At 39.1% G+C, this 19,959-nt stretch overlaps 1 protein-coding gene and 1 non-coding gene across 3 annotated transcripts in view; both read left to right on the plus strand.

Moving 5' to 3' along the window:
- The window catches only part of erbin (erbb2 interacting protein), a 322,194-nt gene that overhangs the window by 70,601 nt on the left and 231,634 nt on the right, over positions 1-19,959 (plus strand). Inside the window, exon 1 of one of the 2 annotated variants that reach the window (XM_078562787.1) lies at positions 11,806-11,827. The exons of the other annotated variant lie outside the window; for it this stretch is intronic. The gene's annotated coding sequence lies outside the window, so the exon portion shown is untranslated. Of the gene's footprint in view, positions 1-11,805; positions 11,828-19,959 lie in introns of those variants that run through there. 2 annotated transcript variants of the gene reach the window in all.
- On the plus strand, positions 14,043-14,115 carry trnat-ugu (transfer RNA threonine (anticodon UGU)). The gene has a single exon. It is a non-coding gene; the product is annotated as a tRNA-Thr (tRNA).

Consider the following 19,959-nt stretch of genomic DNA (forward strand, 5'->3'; position numbering starts at 1 on the left):
GATACCGTAGATACTGGAAATCTGAAATAAAAACAGAAAATGCTCAGAATACTTAGCAGGTCTGGCAGCAGAGTTAACATCTCGGGTCAAAGGGTCATTGTTGAATATTGCCACTATTTTCTGTCTTAATTAAGGAGAATAAAGCAAAAGCTAGAAGGTGTCAATTCTGAGATTTGGTTTACTTAGTCTGGCGGTCAAAGCTTCACATTTCCAATTAATGGTGTAAGATGCTTGCGTCATTCCAGTTACAAAAATAGTAGCCTTGATATCTCTTAAAAAGTTCAGAGAACTTCTATCAGTCATTAGTAATTTCCCACAGAATTGCTTCTTGCCTATATCTTTTCCATCAGATATTTTTTCTTCTCTTTCTACTCTCCTGGGGTTAGTGACTCCTTTTTCCAAGGCTCTATCATGAGTATTCCCATATCCATGTTGCCCTTTTAAATGTTTTGGCCAATAGGCGGCTAAAGGGAAATTTTCATTCTTAACATATTTAACCCTTCAAACAGACAATTGCCTCCATTATTTTCCTGTCGACAGCACGCTTTCAGATGACTGAGATGAAAAACCGTGATGTTTGCAGAAAAAAACTGGGTTAAAAACCATCAATGTATAAGATGTATATGGTAATTGAAGCCTGTTACAGAAAAGAATGTGTAATTTTTACATTGTTCAAAACTTGTGCATATGTACTTCAGATGGAAGACCCTTCAGGATGTGGGAATAGAGTACATATACACTACTGGAGTCTTAAAGTGCTATCTAGTCTCCATGTCTTCTGTGAAGGGGGAACATGTAGGTAGACTGCTAAAGAAGTCAAAGCAACGCTTTTGGTCTTAGATCCCATCATAGCCTTATCCTAGACTTTGCATATGTATTTCAACTATAACTATACCTTTGGCTCCTTTTATACTTGCCCATTCCACCCCCCCACGCCCCCAACCACTCCTGATTCTCTCACTCTGCAAGTATCGTTTGTCACCACCAAACTACTTGCTCTCATTATTTGACCTGATTTTGATTATAGCCATTGATATGGCTCCGAATGGATCTTGGTGCATACAGCTTTAGCTAAGTTAATTTTTACTGAAGACCAGGCAGTGTCTGTGGAGAGTACAGGCAGCTAAATTTTTAGGCTTGTGCCCTTCAGAAGGATATGAATTGGAAACATCAACTGTTTGTTCTTGCCACACTGACTGACTGACTGCGTGCTTCCAGTTGTTTGTTTCGGTTTGAGTGTATTGTGCTTTTTATTAATTTTTCCTGCCTTTTGGTGAGTGAGTAATTTTGGCTAGATCCTGTAGCATAATGTTGAAGTGGAGAATTGCTCAAAAAGTAATTCTGATCAAGAAAATAACCCTATGACTATTCCATTAAAAACGAAGAAAAATGTTTAAAATGGACTGCTAAAGGAAAAGAAACCCCCTGGTGTAAGTGTGAGAATATCTGGAGGAAAGTTTTAGGGCACTATACTAGAGGCTATTTTATACTATAAAATCGCCATTGTATTTTTAATGAAGCTTTTTAAAAAAAAACTCGATTCATAAAGGGTAATCAATCAGTAAACCAAAAACCCATTTAGATTTTAATTATGTCCAGCACACAAACATTTCTAGTTTGTTCTATAATAAAATATTATGTTGCAAGATTCATGTATCTCTAAATGTGCTGAACTTCTTTGGCTTCAATATTGAATTGAAATATCATGTAAAGAGACACAAACATAAACACATCTTGTGTTTATATTTTCCACTTAAGTTCTTTTGATACTGAACTATAGTGGGTCACAATACTCAATTGTGAACATAATGCAAATAGTGTAATATTGGGAAAAGTACTAAAAAATTGTAATTACAAACTTACTGCAGGTAATCAGGAGGATTTTTTTTATTATCATTCGTTCATGACTGGCTAGGCCAGCATTTATTGCCCATCCCTAATTGTCCTTGTATTTTACTGTGGGTCTGGAGTCACAGGACAGCAGATTTCTTTCCATTAGTGGCAAACCAGGGCAAATGGCAATGGCTTCATGGTCATCATCAGACTTTTAATTCCAGATTTTTATTGAATTCAAATTCCTGGGATTCGAACCCGGGCCCCCAGAGTATTACCCTGGGTCTCTGGAATACTGGTCCAGCAACAATACCACTATGCCACCATTTCCCTTCAGGAGGATGGAGCACTGAAAATTAATCTTGAGTGTTCGGAAGAGAAGCCAGTTGTTGATCTGAAATGAAGCATTGTAGCGACAGGAAGTATTTTCTCAGTGGCGATCTTTTTATGGCACATTGAAATGCCTAATAAATTGACACAGCAGAAATGGGCTGAACATGGCCTGTGTTCCAAATGATTTGTTTATATTTTTCAAGGCAACAAATATGTTTAAATGTGAATTTTATCCTGCAGTGGGGAGGAAACTGAATACTTAAAAAAAAAAATATTGCTGCCCACCAAGTTCTGTGTCCATTTCCACTCTCATCTGGCCAGACTATTAAAACAACCCTGGTCATAGCTCATTTATTTTTCAGATGTGATTTGGCCTCAATGTTATTTACCAATATAGAAGGCTTAGACTGATGAATATGGCACTGTTCACCTCTATACGCGCTTATATGGGTGTGTATGGATACATTTAAATTTTTCATTCAGTTTCAGTTCTGTCATATCTCCCATACACCAATGGGAGGGAAGAAAGGGTGTTTTTCCAGAGTGTGACTTTTCTGCCTATTTGAAGACCTTTACTGCTATGCATCCTAATTAGTGTGTTGTTTGAAATTAAAAGCTGAAAGCAAAAGTTATATTTTGTACTTCATGTGAATTTTTGGAGAAATACTGTGGTTTGAATTTATGTCAATGAGCTTTATTGTTGAACCATCTCACATGCCTTCATTCATCCTCTCTTGTTGGATTTGGTAAAAGCTCATCAAGCTCTACCAGTTCATTTGTGTTATATGACTTGTCTATCTTGCAACATTTCAAATCAAGCTGCTGAATACCAAGTTGATTTTCAATGTCAATAAAAAAAATCAATAAATACCAAATATCAGTAAAATTGAATGAAATGTGTGCTTCCCCCTCCACCCTGTAGAACTATAATTCCATTTGTTTTGTAACACTTTAGCTAGCTAAAAAAGAAAACAAATGGCATTTAACATTGAAAAAGCTTTGACATTTTTTTCCCTGTGGCTCCTAAGAAAATTACACGTAATAGATTTAAAGTTGGTAACAGATGTAGTACATAAAGGGTGTATCCTTGGTACAGATGCAGTAATTTAGCCATACTTCCATACAGCACCTTTAACATAGTAAACCACCCCAAGGTGCTACACAGGAGTGCTAAACGAAGTTTGACAACAAGCCACATAAGGACATTTTGGGAGAAAAAAAGGTACTTTTAAGATGGGAGATAGGACCTCAGTCTCATCCAATTATGGCACCTCTGACTGACTGTACCTCTTCAGTGTTGCACTGAAGTTTTAGTCTAGATTATAGACACAAGTCCCTGAAGTGGGCTTGAATCTATGATCTTCTGATTTTGAGGCAAGAGTGCCACCACTGAGCCAAGGCTGACATCTCTGCAAGGGATTGGGAGAGAGTGGGACAGTGTAATGATTTTTGATTGCTCTAGCAAAGAACACAATGGACAAAATGACAGCTTTTTGTGCAGTAAACTACATTGGTTTTACTATTATTTTGTAAAAATGACTGTCCTGGTTTTCATTACACCAGATGTTAAAATGTGCTGGAGTTTAGCTTTTGTTGCTTTCATGTCAGTTGAATTGAATTTCTGTCTTATAACTATCGGCCAGTCTATTGCCTTGAATTGTGACATGGCACGATTTGATCTCTCAGCTATTGCAGGAGAATAAATTGTGCAGTATTGAATACAGTGAACTGTTTGCCCAGCCACACAAGTGTCTGGTGCTTACTTTAGTTTCATGTCTCTCACGCCAAACAAATTGAACACAATTCATTGAGGCTTTTCATTGAAACTTTTAACCAGTGTGCACTGGGAGTTTTACTTCAGCTTTGTTGATTAAAATTAACTCTCTCTACCACACTTTCCACTAAACTGAGAGCCGAAACCAGAGTGTACGTCAAACACTGTCCAATTACCTTGTTGAACTGTGCAGCATACTCTAGAGAACAATAATCAGAGTGTGAATTGTTTGTACCAGCTTGATTCTGTTTCAGTTAGTGTCTCTGACTTGATTAGCAACTAGGTGAGAATTTATGTTTGTGATATTCGACCAATTAATTTGCACCTTTTAATTTCAAATAACTTCTGATACCAATATTACCTTTAACATCGGTGAGCCAAGAGATTTGTACTAGCATAATTTCCGTCCAACAGTTTTAGATAATATATTCTGTAGTTATAGACCATTAAATATTCCTGCTCTGCAAAGACCAAAACCTTAAAGAGCCCACCACAAATTCGATATCAACTGCATCCCTATCCCCAGTTACTGTTTAAAGCTGATCCAAATTGTTTTCAACAATGGTGTACTGTTTGATTCTAGAATTAACCTCTATAATATCATCTATCTCTGGCCTTGCCTCAGCTCATCTGCTCAAATCCTCATCCATGCCAGTATTACCTCTAGACTTGACTATTCCAGTGCTCTCCTGGCCAGCCTCCCATTTTTTACCCTCCATACGCTTGAACTGGTTGTGAGTTGGGATACGGGCAACAAGTCTCATTCACCCATCAGCCTTGTGCTCGCTGATCAACATTGGCTTCCAATCCATGAACAACATAAATTTAAAATCCCCATCCTTGTTTTCAAATTCCTCCAGGTCCTTGTCCCTCTCTAGCTCTGCAATATTCTCAAGCCCCACAACCCTCCAAGAACTCAGTTTGCCAATTTTGGCTTCTTGCACATTCCCAGTTTTCTTTGCTATATCACCAGCGGTCTTCCTTAACCTGCCTAAACCCTTTGGAATTCCCTCCTGAAACCTCACCAACTATCTCTATTCACTTTCCTCTTTTAACTTATCTCTCTGGCCAAGCTTTTTGGTCACCCGTCCTGATATCTACTTATGTGGCTTGGTGTCAAATTTTGTTTAACACTCCTGTGAAGTGCCTTTGGATATTTCACAACATTAAAGTGCTATATAAATGCAAGCTGTTGTTGTAATTAACTACTACCAGAAATTTGGCTCTGGGTTGCATAGAACTGACTCATTGCTACACATGCTGAGAATATGAATGGTCATTTAAAAAGGAGGAAGTTCATTTGAGATTGGGTTCTCATAAACTAAGCAGAAGGCCTTTGAGTACAGGCATGCCATCGGTTGCCACTTTCTCGCTCTGCTTTTACTTAATGGGAGTGCAAGAAAGCCTGGGAATAAATTGCAATATTACAGGGATAGAAGACTTACTGCATAGCTCTTTCAAAAAGCTGGTACAGGCATGATTGGCTGGATGTGCTTTCCTGCTGTATGATCCTATGAAATAGTTCTGCCGAGGTAACCTCAGGTGCATTCTTTTTAGAACAATTTGTCTCCCGATTTAAAAAAAAAATTTCCATGGATCTACTTTGTTGAGCCAACATTTTTTAATATCTGAATCAGTCGAAAATATGCCCAAAGTCTGCACCAATAAATATCTAGACATACAGATTAAGGGATGTGGCACTGAGGAAAGGCTGAACTATGCGCAGCATCGGATTTTAAATTAAACTCATGAGACCGTCCCAAAGGTCCTATGTGGCCATCAGATTTCTATCTGTCTCAGTCTCGGTAACTCGCACACTTGTTTGTGCAGTGTTCTGGGAATCTGTTCTAGATTTTTGGGTTTTTTTTGTATTTGTTTATTGGTATGCTATTTCAGTTGCTGTCTTTTTAAGTAAAATGAAATCTGGAGCATTCATAACACAGACTCAAAGGATAATGATGTTGTCTTTCGCAAGCCGGGATGGACCCCGAGGAGTACTTCAGCTATTGCACAAACTTCCCCTCGACCACATGTTTTAAGAGCAGCAACCAATTTTTACGAAAAACAAATTTTTTCACTGCAGCTTTGGTTGTGCAGATAGTCTCCCAGCATTGAATTTTGGATGTGATGATATCCCTCTTCGCGGCAGTTATCAGCTATTTCTTCAACGAACATTGCATGGTTTAAACAAAAGTGTGAAGGTGCTGTTGGCTGCTGAGTACAGTAATTTTAGGTTTTGCAGGTTTGTGCCAGTCAAGGGAATTACTTTTGACCTAAAGCAATAAAAAGGAATGCACATTTTGGCATTTTTGTCTAATCACCCATGGAGATTGGCACTGTGTATAACATTTCCTTATAGAAAATGTGATGGAAAAGAGTCCATGCTGATGTAAATTGTACATGGCTTGTGCAGAGGCCACATCACTATCTTGTATTTGAGGAACTTAAATTAATAATTAGAAAAATGAAATTCAGCAAAGAGAAAAATAGAAGAATGAAAGCTGGTGGAGTAGCAACATTGTCTTTTCACCACTCGAATCTTATTGAATCTATCTGATGAGCGAAAATCTCATTCTTATAGCAGGCGGACACAGTTTATATAGAATGATTTTTAGGAATAGACATATGTGTTTTTACAGTTTGTGAACCTGCTTTACAAATTAGGAATAAATTGACAGTCGCGAGCAACAGCATGCGATTGTAATATTCAATAGAATTCGTACTGACATTGGAATTAAGGCACTTTGAAGGAATGCAGGAAGTTTTACTGAGTCCAGAATGATTGTTTTTGGCACTATATATCAAAAAGGTTCAATCCCCATGACTGATGATCCTTAAGAGGAAAATGGAATTCAGCAATACATTAAGAACTGTGGCAGAGAATACTTAAACTTGAACAAAAACAGAATTACCTGGAAAAACTCAGCAGGTCTGGCAGCATCGGTGCAGAAGAAAAGAGTTGACGTTTCGAGTTCTCATGACCCTTCAACAGAACTGAGTAAAATTAGGAGACGGGTGAAATATAAGCTGGTTTAAGGTGGGGGTTCTCCCATTTTGTCAAAGCAGCCCATTTGATTGGCACACCATCTACAAACATTCACTCTCTCCACCACTGATGCACAGTGTGTACCATCTACAAAATGCACTGCAGGAACTCACCAAAGCTCCTTAGACAGCACCCCCTAAATGCACAACCACTACCATCCAGAAGGACAAGGGCAACAGACACATGGGAACACCACCACCTGGAAGTTTCCCTTGAAGTCACTCACCATCCTGACTTGGAAATATATCGCCGTTCCTTCACTGTTGCTGGGTCAAAATCCTGGTACTCCCTAACAGCACTGTGGGTGTACTTATACCACAAGGACTGCAGTGGTTCAAGAAGGCAGCTCACCACTACCATCTCTTGGGCAATTAGGGATGGGCAATAAATGCTGGCCTAGCCAGCAACACCCACACCCCAAGACCGAATAAAAACAATAGTTTCCCAGTACGTTTTTCTCTTTTCACTCACCTCCATTGTTTTGCTGTAAAGGAAGATCTGACACCAGAGCAACCATCTTACCAACTCAATGCTCCTTCCATTGTCCGTTATTAGATAGGGTCAGTCAAAAAGACTGCATCCAAAAACCAACTGTGACTTCTGTATAATAGTACTAATGGCAGGTGCACTCACTGTCAACAGCCTACATAGGATTGAAACTGAGCTGTCAGTTTTAAAATCAGAAAGAAGCACTCTGTTTGTTTGAATGATCTGCTGTGTCTTCTCTTAAGCAGTCCCTCAGGATCAAGGAGAACTGGCTTCCACTCCGGTTCGATGGGTTCTGAGATGGCCGATAAATCCAATGCATGACCTGCAAACTCTGCCACGTGCAGGGCAGGTGGTCCTTGAAGGGCCGGGTAGATGGCTTGTTTGGAGGTTTTTGTGCTCTCTCCAATGTCTCAATGCCTTCTCCATTTTGATCAGTGACAAGCCAGGGACTCTGATGTCTTGGCAGTTAATAATTGACAGAACTGACAGGAAACTGTTCAACCTATGCCCCTGTGTATATGTTTGTTTGTTTCCCAAGACTTGTACAGAAAGAAGATGAGGCAGAAGATTCTAACAAGTTAATTGGGCAATGGCTCAGGTGGAAACCACAAGGTGTGCACCACATCCGGGGCACTGTCATAATGTTTAGGAAGGCAAATGGTCAGTCACCTCTGAGACCCTCGCACAGTATAAGCCCTGTAACCATGGAAAGTCATTGACATACCATGACAGCAGATCGCCTGGTAGGAGTAGCTACAAGCAGGACGAGACAGGAGGATGCAAAAAGAAAACAGCTTATGGAGCAACACTTACCCATTCAAAAAGTATTAAAATAATTAAATGCCATTTAGGTAAACTTGCACAGCATTGCACAGGTAAACTTGAGCTGCATTCTTATAAACGTTCCTACATTTTGTGCAGCCTTTACCAGTTCACTCTTGCAAGCAGGTGGAGAAGTAATGTATATGCCTTAGCTTTAAATATTGACCCTTTAAAATAAACATTACGGAAGTTCCAGTATAGTTAACTTTCTATAAATTGAGATATGTAAATTATTAGTACAATGGATGAAACACACACAAGGAAATATTTTCTAAAATGTGCTATTTGAATGGTACAGTTTCTTAGACTTTGCTAGAGTTCAATATCAGAGCACTTATGTAATTTAGCCTCAGCCTTCTATAAACTAGACACTGTTACATAGTATTCCTGATTGATTATCATTGGCTGTAGCACCATTTACCCTGGAGTCTGCTTTCTTTGTTGTTTGACCTGTTATTTTTCCATTTGTCGGTGGTATTTTGCACATCACCAGTGAGAGTTTGAGAATGCTAAACTGAATTCCCATTTGGCTGTCAACTATTAGGCAGCACTGACAGGTGTTGTGGCTTGCTCCGAAGCTCTTTAAATAAAATGTAAGAAGCTACTTGAGAGAAGGAAAGATTAGGAGAGTATATTGTTTGAAGTACTCTGTTCACCTACAATGCAAAAACATTTAATTTTTTTAAACCTACCTTAAATGGAGACCTGGTGGGCTACTTTGTGGTGATGAGAAAACACCCCAGAGCAACCCAGTTTGAATAAATGAGAGCTGTAATTTCGAACTTCAAAAGCCAGATGAACCTGAAATCATATTACCAACTGAATGTATCAAATGTCCAGTTAGTAGCATGTTGGAAAGTGGATAAGTTTTAAAAAGAAGACTATCATTTAACAACAAATACTGTTAATTTAAGCATAACACTTAAACATTAGCTTCAATGCTATCATTTGTTTAAGTTGCAATAACTGGCCTGACAAATTATAGTCATGTAGTCTTATATGCTAAAGGACAAAGTAAAGGATAACTATTACCTACCTAGTCCTGTAACTTTTTCTTTCTTCAAATGACTTCAGAAACACTATATTTTTGTTCCTATTTGTTTTATTTTCTGTTCTCTCAAGGGATGTGAGCCTTGCTCACAAGGCCAACATTTGTTGCTATTGTCCTTGAGAAGGTGGTGGTGGTGAGCCACCACCTTGAACAGTCCATATAGTGTGAGGTACACTCACGGTGATGTTAGGGAGCAATGATGTGTGGCTTGGAGGGGAGTTTACAAGTGGTGTTCCCATGTGCCTGCTGCCCTCGTCCTCTTAGATGGTAGAGGTCACAGGTTTGGAAGGTGATGGCGAAGGAGACTTTGCGAATCACTGCAGTGAGAGGGAATGAATGTTTTAGGTTGTGGATGGGGTGACGATCAAGCTGGCTGCTTTTTCCTGTATAGTGTTAAGATTCTTGAGTTGTTTTTAGAGATGCCCTCATCAAGGCAAGTGGCAAGTATTCAATTGCACCCATGACTTGTGCCTTGTAAATGACTGTCGAGCTTGGGTAGTCAGGAAGTGAGTTAGTCACTGCAGAATTTCTAGTCCCTGACCTGCTTTTGTAACTACAGTATTTATATGGTTTAGTTTCTGATCAGTACCCCCAGCTACTGGGGTAATCCCAGGATGATAATGCTGCTGCAAGTCTTGGGATGATGGTTAGATTCTCCCTTGTTCGAGATAGCTGTTGCCTGGCACTTGTGTGCTGCAAATGTTACTTGCAACTCATCAGCCCAAACCTAAATGTTATCCAGGCCTTGCTGCATATGGGCATGGACTGCTTCAGTATCTGAGGAGTCATGAATGGTACTGAACACCATACAATTATCAGTGAACATCACTATTTCTGACCTTATGATTGGAAGGAAGATCATGATGAAGAAGCTGAAGATTGTTGGGCCTGTGACACCACCTTGGAGAATTCCTGCACCAATGTTCTGGGGGCTTCCAACAACCATAATCATCTTCCTTTTGTGTTCTGTATGATTCCAACCAATTCCCATGGCCTCTTGATGCCATATTTGGTCAGTTGCTGCCTCAATGTCATGGGCCAATCATACTCGTCTCACCACTAGAATTCGGTTCTTTTTTTCCAACTTAAGGCCAAGATATAAGGAGATCTGGAGCCTCGTGGCTCTGCCGAAAACCAAACCGAGCATCATGGATTTTGTATGTGAATCTGCACTTCAGCTAACTTGTTAAATTGAAGTGCAGTTGCTGACTTGGAATATATGGAACTGTTTTTGGGAATTTGTGACTGCCAGATTAACCTGTATAATGTAAAATTTTTATTACATCTTAGCGAAGGACACTCTGGATTTCTTTACATTGACTTGGAGTTTACATTTACCGTTCAGGTTTTTTCAGGATTGTCATGGTGCATTTGATAACTGAAACTATAAACCACAAGTGATTTTTTTTTTCAAAAATAATTGATGATTGAAAATGAGCAATTCTCGCATGCTGAGATTTCATGCATACGCTTGTATGCATTTTTCTTTTCGCTCTTTGTGCAACACTGATATATAAATGCCGTAAGAATTAAATTTGTGTCAGCATGAAAACATTTTGACTTGGTAAAAGAATTGTCCTGCAATAATTTATTACTGATTAACAAGTAGCTACAGTATTCTGCAGCCTGGATCACTTTTGTACTTGATGCAGGATTTATGATTTTGCATTAGTTAATGGGAATCTTCCACCATTAGTGGTTTATGGCTTACTGACAGGCCAATTCAAACACTTATGTCACAAACTGAATAGTACTCTTATTCTGTCTCTCTTTTGGTGAATAGAATGATTTGTTTCAGTAGAATGTTAGAGTTAAATTGCAATTTTTGATTTTAAAAAATGAATCCAGTTTCTTTCAGTGTTCAGCAAAGATTCATAAAATTAACTTAAATAAATATCTGACCAACAGCAAGAGCAGAAAGATGTAGCACAGCATTTGAAACCGATTTACTTGTAAGTCATTTCAAACGTGTTGTATTTTTCCCAGTGACTGTTTAATTGTTTTTTGGTCCAGCATGTTTCATGCCATATGTTGGATAACCCAGTAAATGCACTAAATTGCACCGAGTTGTTGTTCTGAATTTAATGGTGTTATATTTACTTTTTGTGGTTATTCATGACGAGAACATAATTGGGACGTTGTTTCCAGAAAGTAAATGCTTGGTATGGACGACATAAAAATGTTGCATTACAAGTCTGCCTGCCACATCATGAGCAGTTTACCACAAACCATTGTATCCTGTTGTGCTCTGTTCACATTGCAGATATGTATTTATGCATTCAGTTATTTTTTGATTACAGTGCATGTGTTCAACTCAGGAGCTTCAATTGCATGCAAAACCAGCTAAAGAAAGCCTTTTCAGGGCATGATATAGGGAATAATACAGAAGCTTGAAAAGAGAATGGAAGAAAATGACAATATGTTGGAAAGAGTTAGCAGTTAGATGCAAGTATCTACTGGCCTTTGAGAGACAGATGAGGTACGACGACAAATCTCGGAAATGTCAGTTGGAGGTTGAATACCAAAAAAGGTCAGAAGGTAGTTCCATCAGTTGTGAATTGTGAACCAATGCTTTCAATTTTTTCTGATTTTTTTTTTTCTCTGTGGGTGAGGTGCCTAAAGTAAATTATATGATACTTAATGAAAATTAGGGTTATCCTGAGCATAAGAAACTTCAAAGTGACTTGTAATTGTGTCGTGGGACGTTTTTACCATTTTTAAAAGGGTTATATAAATAACTGCTGTAATTGCAGAACTTGAGAACATTAGGGTAGTTGCACAGAAGATAAAGTTCTAATTAGTCAAATCTTGTGGATATTTGACACCCCTGACATTATTTATTAAAGAATCAATGTAATATTTTTCCTTGGGTGCTGCAATGTTATGCTGTTAGAATCCAAGATTTGCACACATATGTGCCAAGATTATGGTCCTTTATTTGTTAACTGTATGTGGAATAAGAACCCAGGGATTTTACCCCATCTCACCTGATCATGAAAGAGTTTGTTTGTTTGTTTAAACTTGTTTAGTTGCTGGACAACATGAATGGCAACAGGTGAAAGGAACAACCAAGACACAAAAGTTACTCTCTGCTCCTTACTTGACACTCATTTGATTTATTCACTCATTCCTCTTGCTGCATTTCAAAATATTCCAACACAGTGCCCCATCCATTTATGCATCCTCCTTTGCTCTCTACAACCACAAAACACTTCATAAGATTTCGGTCCCACTAATTTTAAAAGACAACCGACATGACAATTTTGAAGGCAGAATTTCTGGCATAAGTTGGCTAAGCACATAAAGAGAAAGTCTTTAGATTTAATTTGTGAAATTTTTATTCATGTCCCCTGACCACCACTTGTGACTTACTTTCAACCTTTAATCTGAATTAGTCAGCCATGGCTCAGTTGGTAGCATACTTGCTTCTGAGTCACAAGTTTCTGGGTTCAAGTCCCACTCCAGGGCTTGAACACAATATGACACTTCAATGCAGTAGTGAGGGAGCAGATGAGACCTTAATCTGAGGGCCCCTTCTGCTTGAGTGGATGTAAAAGATCCCATGGCATTATTTTGAAAAGCAGGGAAGTTATCTTGGTGACCTGACCAATATTAATCCCTCAATCAACATTACAAGAAACCTATTATCTGATCGTTATGTGGGAGTTTGTTGAGCACAAATTAGCTACCACATTTCTTAGAATACAATGGTAACTACACATTCGAAAATACTTCATTTGGCTGTAAAGCACTTTGAGACTTCCAGTGGTCATGCAAAGCACTATTGAAATACAAGTTTTTTTTTAATTATGCAAGTAATTACCAGGACTAAGTACTTCCACCTGCATAACTTTGCCTGATTCTGGCCCTCCTTAAACTGATCTGATGCCGAAATCCTTGTTCTTTCGAGTTATCAACGGTCACAGATTGCAACTCTTTTGAATACAATCACAGTTCTTGGTTTCCGGGAGTGGGACGTGAACCCACAACCTTCTGATTCAAAGGCGAGGGTGCTATGGACTGAGCTACAGCTGACACCTCCCGAAATCCTTGTTTATGCCTTTGTTGTCTTTGAGATTTAATTATCCCAGTGCTTCCCTGACTGGCCTCCCATCTTCTCTCTCAACTTGAGCCCATCCAAAAAAAATCTGTTGTCTGTATGCTAACTCTCACCTAGTCATATTCACCCATCACCCCCAACCCCCTGTCCCGTGCTTGCCAATCTACATTGGCTCCTATGTGGAAATGCCTCAATTTTAAAATTCTCATCCTGGTTTTCAAATCCTTCCACGGCTTTGCCCCTTCCTCTGTGCTACTCAGATTTTGGCCTCTTGTGCAGCTTCAGTTTTAATCGCTGCACTGTTAGGCTCTAAACTCTGGAATTCCCTCCCTAAACTTCGCTACCCCTCTCTCCTGCTTTTAAGACACTCCTTTCAAATTTACCTCTTTGACCAAGCTTTTGGTCAGTTGTTAAAATGTCTCCTTGTGTGGTTCAGAGCCAAATTTTGTTTATAATGCTCCTGTGATGGGGACTTTAAATGGGCTATATAAATGCAAGCTGTTTTTATTGTTGTTGTCCATGCCTTATTTAAAAATTACCTTCCCTTTTAAGCATTTTTCCCAAGGAGCAACTATCCAATTATCAGTTGTTCAGGCTTTGTCCCCCTGAAGCTTGCAATTAGGGTACAGTAAGTGGCTCCATAGCTCAGTGGCTAGAGCACTGGTCTTGTAAACCAGTGGTCCTGAGTTCAATTCTCACTGGGGCCTGAAGCTAAAATATATGAAGCTTGCAATTATCCTCATCATTCTTTGGCCTGTTGATTTCAATAACAGTGGTCAAACGTCTAAGAAATGTTACTGAGCCAGTATCAACTCCACCAGTATAGTTGAGAACAGCTTGGTCATTGGCTAATTGACCAGGAATTATACTAAAACCTGTTCAATGCCCACTTCAGAAAAAAGTGTAAAGTGAATTCATTTCGTGCTCTCACATGCTTTCTGCATGTTTGTACTTGAAATGTTTTCTGCTGTTCCTTAGCTTTTGAATTTCCTCTACAGTAGAGTCGCTTGGTCTGACAATCCGATGTCAGTGCAAAATGATGTGACTAAGCTGGACACTGTTCTTTGCTACCCAGTCAGAGTTTTGCCATTGTTCATTTCTTTTCTGATGCTCGGCCAAATTTTAGCCTAGTTGGCTAAGTTGTCATAAATAAGTCGTCTGCTGTTTTGTCTTCAGCAGCTGTTAATGTGAAACCTTGTGTTTTGGGACAGTCATGTAGGCTGTCTGCTAGCCAAATCTACCAGTATAGTCACTTGACGACATTCCAGTAATTCCTTTTTGATCTGACAAGAGACGAGCATTTGTCATGCTTCCAAATCCATGTTTGTTTTATCTTGTATTAAATAAAATGTGCTCGTGGATTTTTCTCATTACTAGTACAAGATTGAATGATTCTACTATAATTATGTATTTTGTTTTAGAAAGTCCAATTTTCTTCCTCCCCTGAAGGCACCAACTCCTGCAGAGATATGAATACTCACCCTAGATGCTTTACCAACATTTTTGACCTTATCTCCTTTATCATCAAGTGAAACTCTTGTGTCTCTATTGCCAAAATTTGCATTCAATAAGACCTGTTTCTTCAATTTTGTAACATGCTCTTTCTTGCATCCCCCCACCACCCACCGCCGCCTCCATAAGAACTCTTAATTCTTCTAGCATTCCCTTCTTGCACTTGACTGCTCCCAAATATGGGGAAGCTTTCCTAGAACATACTTTGCTCTTAAATGAGGCATGAGAACATTGTCAGAAATAGAAACAGGAAATATCCAGGTCCACCAACGCTGGAAAATATAGATTACCTTTGTTTCATACTGTGTGGGCATTGTCAGCAAGTTATTTTTAAGGTTCTCTAATATGCAGTCCTAACCTTCCAGTATACATATGATGGTGTTCTGTCTGTCTTCCCCCTTTCATGAATTTTTCAATATTCCATCAATTATAATTGAAACAAGGGAGTTGCATTTATAAAGCATCTTCCTCCTCCTCGGGCCTTTGAGACTCCTCATACTGTAGCCCATCTCATTTACTTTGCTTGGGCCTCAAAACTCCTTTGCCATCTTTGGACCATCCTTGCTCTTGGAAACTGAGTCTTTCCGAACTACTCCCTGTTTTACCTGGCCTAGAGGTTTTATTTGTTAATTTCATCTTCATACAATGTTGCTTCAGCTTTTCACCTTGGATCTCAACTTAAAATATATTTGAAGGAATTTTTTTTATAGATAATTAGTTGTTTGGATTGTAAACCTTCCACTGTTTTGTCATTCTGCCAACAAAAATGTGTAAGTTCCTTGCCCTTTATCTGATGTGTGTTCTTTTTTTATTTAGTGCTGCTTTGAATTTTGTTGCAAGTTGAAATATTGCATTGTTGAGTAACTGAATGGGGCAGCCAATGACTGCATGTGGACTGATTTTTACATAGGCTTCTGCTGATATTTCTCCCTGGTCAGCCATTCCCCCAGCCATTTATAATTAACACTGAAATTGATGACTACTTCCTGAGGTACTTCTCTTTACTGTTCCCACGGTGCTCTTCCCCGATGAACTCCAAGATTAAATGTTCTGAGAAACGTCAGGCAATTTCGCAATCAATGCTTCCATGCTTTTTAAGTGTTTCCAGCATTAGTATGAAAATGTGTATTTAATAAATGTCACTTTGTTTATACAAATGTTGCAACTTGATACATTATGTGCATTGTGGCAAATGCTCAAACTTGCTTTAATTCTATGCATGAGGGTGACAGTGGCAATTTGTCCTTGAGTTAGCATTTCCTCTTAATTTCCCAAAAGATCTATTTACCTTCTCATATTGTCTATCAGATAATTTTTGCGCAAGAAGTAACACATTTACTGCGATTATTACCTTTCTCTAAGAACACAAGAAATAGGAGCATAAGTAGACCACGTGGCCCATTGAACCTGCTCCGCCATTTGATACGATCACGGCTGATCTTGGGTTTCAACTTCACTTTCTTGCTTGCTCTCCATATCCCTTGATACCCTTAGGGACCATAGATCTGTCCATCCCAGCCTTAAATGTATTCAATGATGGAGCATCCACAACTCTCTGGGGTAGAGAATTCCAAAGATCCACAAACCTTTTGAATGAAGTAATTTCTCTTCATTGCATTTCTCATCATAGGACAACCCCCACTCATCCCAGGGACCAATTTAGTGAACCTTGCCGTCCCACCTCCAGTGCAAGTATATCCTTTGTTTTGTCATTCTGCCAACAAAAATGTGTAAGTTCCTTGCCCTTTATCAGATGTGTGTTCTTTTTTAAGCATTGATGTCAAAAGAGACTCGGGTATGCTTCTACAATGAACGCAGAGAGTTGGCATGCAAGTGCAGCAAGCAATTAAGGCGACAATTGGTATGCTGGCCTTTATTGCACGGGGACTGAAGCACAGGAATAAAGTCTTGCTACATTTGTACAGAGCTTTGGAGAGACCACATCTGGAGTACTGATTTTGACATAGGCTTCTGCTGTTTACCACTGACATACGATATTGCTCCCTGGTGAGCCATCCCCTCATACCTATGTGTTTGACTTAAAGGTTAAGGTTGTTGTTTGTGATTGGAGTTTGTCACTTTCAAACTTAACATGGAATTCAATGGCATTATGATCGCTGTTTTCCAGTAGACCTTTTAATTGCTAATTAACCTTGCTACATTACACAATACTAGATCTAGGATAGCTTTAACTTTCGTCAGTTCTGCAAGATATTGCTTCAAGAATCTGTCACAGAAGCATTCTACAAATTTATCTCCTAGATCACCCTTGCCAATTTGATTGTCCTAGTCTGTATGAAGATCCCCACAATTATTACATTTCCTTTGTGACAAGTTCCAATCATTTCTTGTACAATGCTCTGCCTTATGATATAATTACTGTTAAGGGGCCTATAAACTACTCCCACCCAGTGTTTTCTGACTCTTGCTATTCCTAATTTCCACCCATACTGATTCTACTTCATGATTTTCTGAGGCCAGATTGTTTCTCACTAATGTCTTTATGTCGTCCTTTGCTATCAGGGCTTACCCCTCCTCCTATGCCATTCTGCCTGTCTATCCTAAATATTGTGTACCCTGGAATATTTATTTCCCAACCTTGATCACCTTGTAACTATGCCTCTGTAATGGCGATTAGATCTAAATCTATTACCTCTACTCGTGCCACTAGTTTACCTCTCTTTATCTAATTTTTCAAAAAAACCCACTGTCTTCTCCTGTCCCGTTCTGCTTGCCCTTACCCACACGGCTATACTGTTCCAATGCCTTGGCCTTTTACTTTGAATTTCGAAAGTTCCCTTCACCTGAACTCTCCGCACCCCCCCCCCCCCCCCCCCCACCACCACCACCCCCCCTTCTCCTGTTAGTTTAAAGCCCTGTCCACAGTCCAAGTTATATGATTGGCCAGGACACTGGTCCCAGCCTGGTTTATTCTCAACAGAATAGCTCATTCTTTCCTGAGTACTGACACCAATGATCCATGAATCGAAACCCCTTCTTCCTGCACCACTCTTTGAGCCACATGTTTAATTCCTTAATCTGCCTGACCCTATGCCAATTGGCGTGAGGCTTGGGTAACAACCCTGAGACGAGTATCTATGATAGTGTGTGTTTAAGTTGGCCCCTAACTCCACATTTTCTTAGGCAGAGCCATAAACAATGTTCTGCTATGTCATTGGTTCCCCCGTAGAACATGACAACTGGATCCTCTCCCTCCCAATGCAAATTGCTCACCAGCCTTTCTCCAAAAGACGTTGCCAAATCTGATGAGTATATACCATTATTTTGAGATGGCAGAATTAGAGCTGAGGGCAAATTAGGTGGAAAATTCTTAGCTTCCAGTATTTGCTTAAAAATAGTTGCAGCAGAAGTGATACCGCAGATGATTAAGGGCAAATGCTGATGGTTATCTATACGAATGGAGCTTATCACACCAGATAAAATTGTAAATAACACTACCGGTTAGCTGAGTTTTTCATGGGTTCAAGATGTCACCTGTTTTTAAGAGTTTAGAAGTGTGAAAGACTGTCTTTTTTGCGTGGGATAACTTAATTAATCATCTTTTGGTGCAAGTGTGTCTCACTTCAGTCAATCACAGGGACATTTTGGCATGCAGACGTTTAACTTAGATTAATTTAGCCTCCAAGTTTAAGGAAGCTGCATAGGAGTGAATATGGGAGAAATTAAATCTAAAAGTGTCCTTTTCGTTTCTGTTTGAGTTGAAAGAAAAATTCAATTAGTGAGTGTAAAATGATAAACTATTATTACACCTACATGTACTTTCAAATACCCTGTTTTACTGCTGTGCAGAACTGATTAGCTTGGTGAGCACTGCAAAAATCTGAAACGTCAGAAAGAGCTAATGTATGTAAATTAATACAACACTTGATCTTGCATCAATAGCTTGGTACAGTGCAACAGGAAGTATGCGTTTGCTGCCTGGGGGTTGGGGTGTTGACACTCGTCCTCTGGAACCAGTCCAGCTCGAGCGTTCAACTAAGTGAATTTTCTACGCCTTCGTTTTAATTTGTTTCAAGCTTTAACTTGTGGAAAACATCACAACCAGAACCTTGCTTCGTATATAAATGATGAATAAAGCATTTTAAAATTTCCTTGAGTGGACTAGCTTTTCACCAAGCTTGAAATTAATTTTAGGAAATTGTGCTAATCATTGGCCTGCACCTGAAAGGCTAGCCCAGCTGCGCTCTCTGCCGATGCTGACTGGCCTGCCGAGCGTTTATGGCATTTTCTGTTTCTCTTTGATTTCTAGCATCTGCAGGTTTTTTTTTGCTTTTATTTTGATCAAAAATTGTTCCTGTTAACTAAAGAAAATGGGCTTTTTAAAAAGAAAACACTATCTTTAATTTGCCCAGCTTCAAAATCTCAAGGTGTCGTACCAAAGAATTTAAAGATTTTAGATACTGTCTGTCGTTGTGTGTAACAGGAGGCAAATTGATGAGGAGAGAGAGGTTAGTACCTTAGATTAGAGAATTTTCCAATTCGTCCTTGTCAAGCACAAGAATCAATGTTTTCTATCACTGACTGGACTCTTTTTTAAAGTCATGCTTGGTTGTATTTTTTAGACATCTCTTAGTATTTAAGCCCTACTTTTTGCATCACATATGCAATCAGCAATATGATTTTAGCTGTATGTCTGTACACAGAAGTATGAACTAATACCTGTACATGGAAATATAAAGACAGATAGTAAGAGTTTCTTTAGATATTTAAAAAAGAGTTAACCAAGTGAGCATTGGACCTTTAGAAAGTGAGTCTGGGGAGTTAATAATGGAAAATGAGATAGATGGCAGATGAATTGAACAGGTATTTTGCATCTGTTTTCACTATAGAGGATATAAGTGACATCCAGAAATAGCTGTAAATCAGGAAATGGAAGGGAGGGAGGGAGGAACTCAGGAAAATTACAATCACCAGGAAAGTGGTACTGCGAAAATTGTTGGAGCTGTGGGTTGACAAGCCCCAAGACCCTGATGGACTTCATCCTGGAGTCTTAAAAGAAGTGGCTAGTGAGGTAATTG

The sequence above is a fragment of the Cetorhinus maximus genome, chromosome 2, assembly GCF_964194155.1.
Source record: "Cetorhinus maximus chromosome 2, sCetMax3.hap1.1, whole genome shotgun sequence".
Lineage (NCBI taxonomy): Eukaryota > Metazoa > Chordata > Chondrichthyes > Lamniformes > Cetorhinidae > Cetorhinus > Cetorhinus maximus.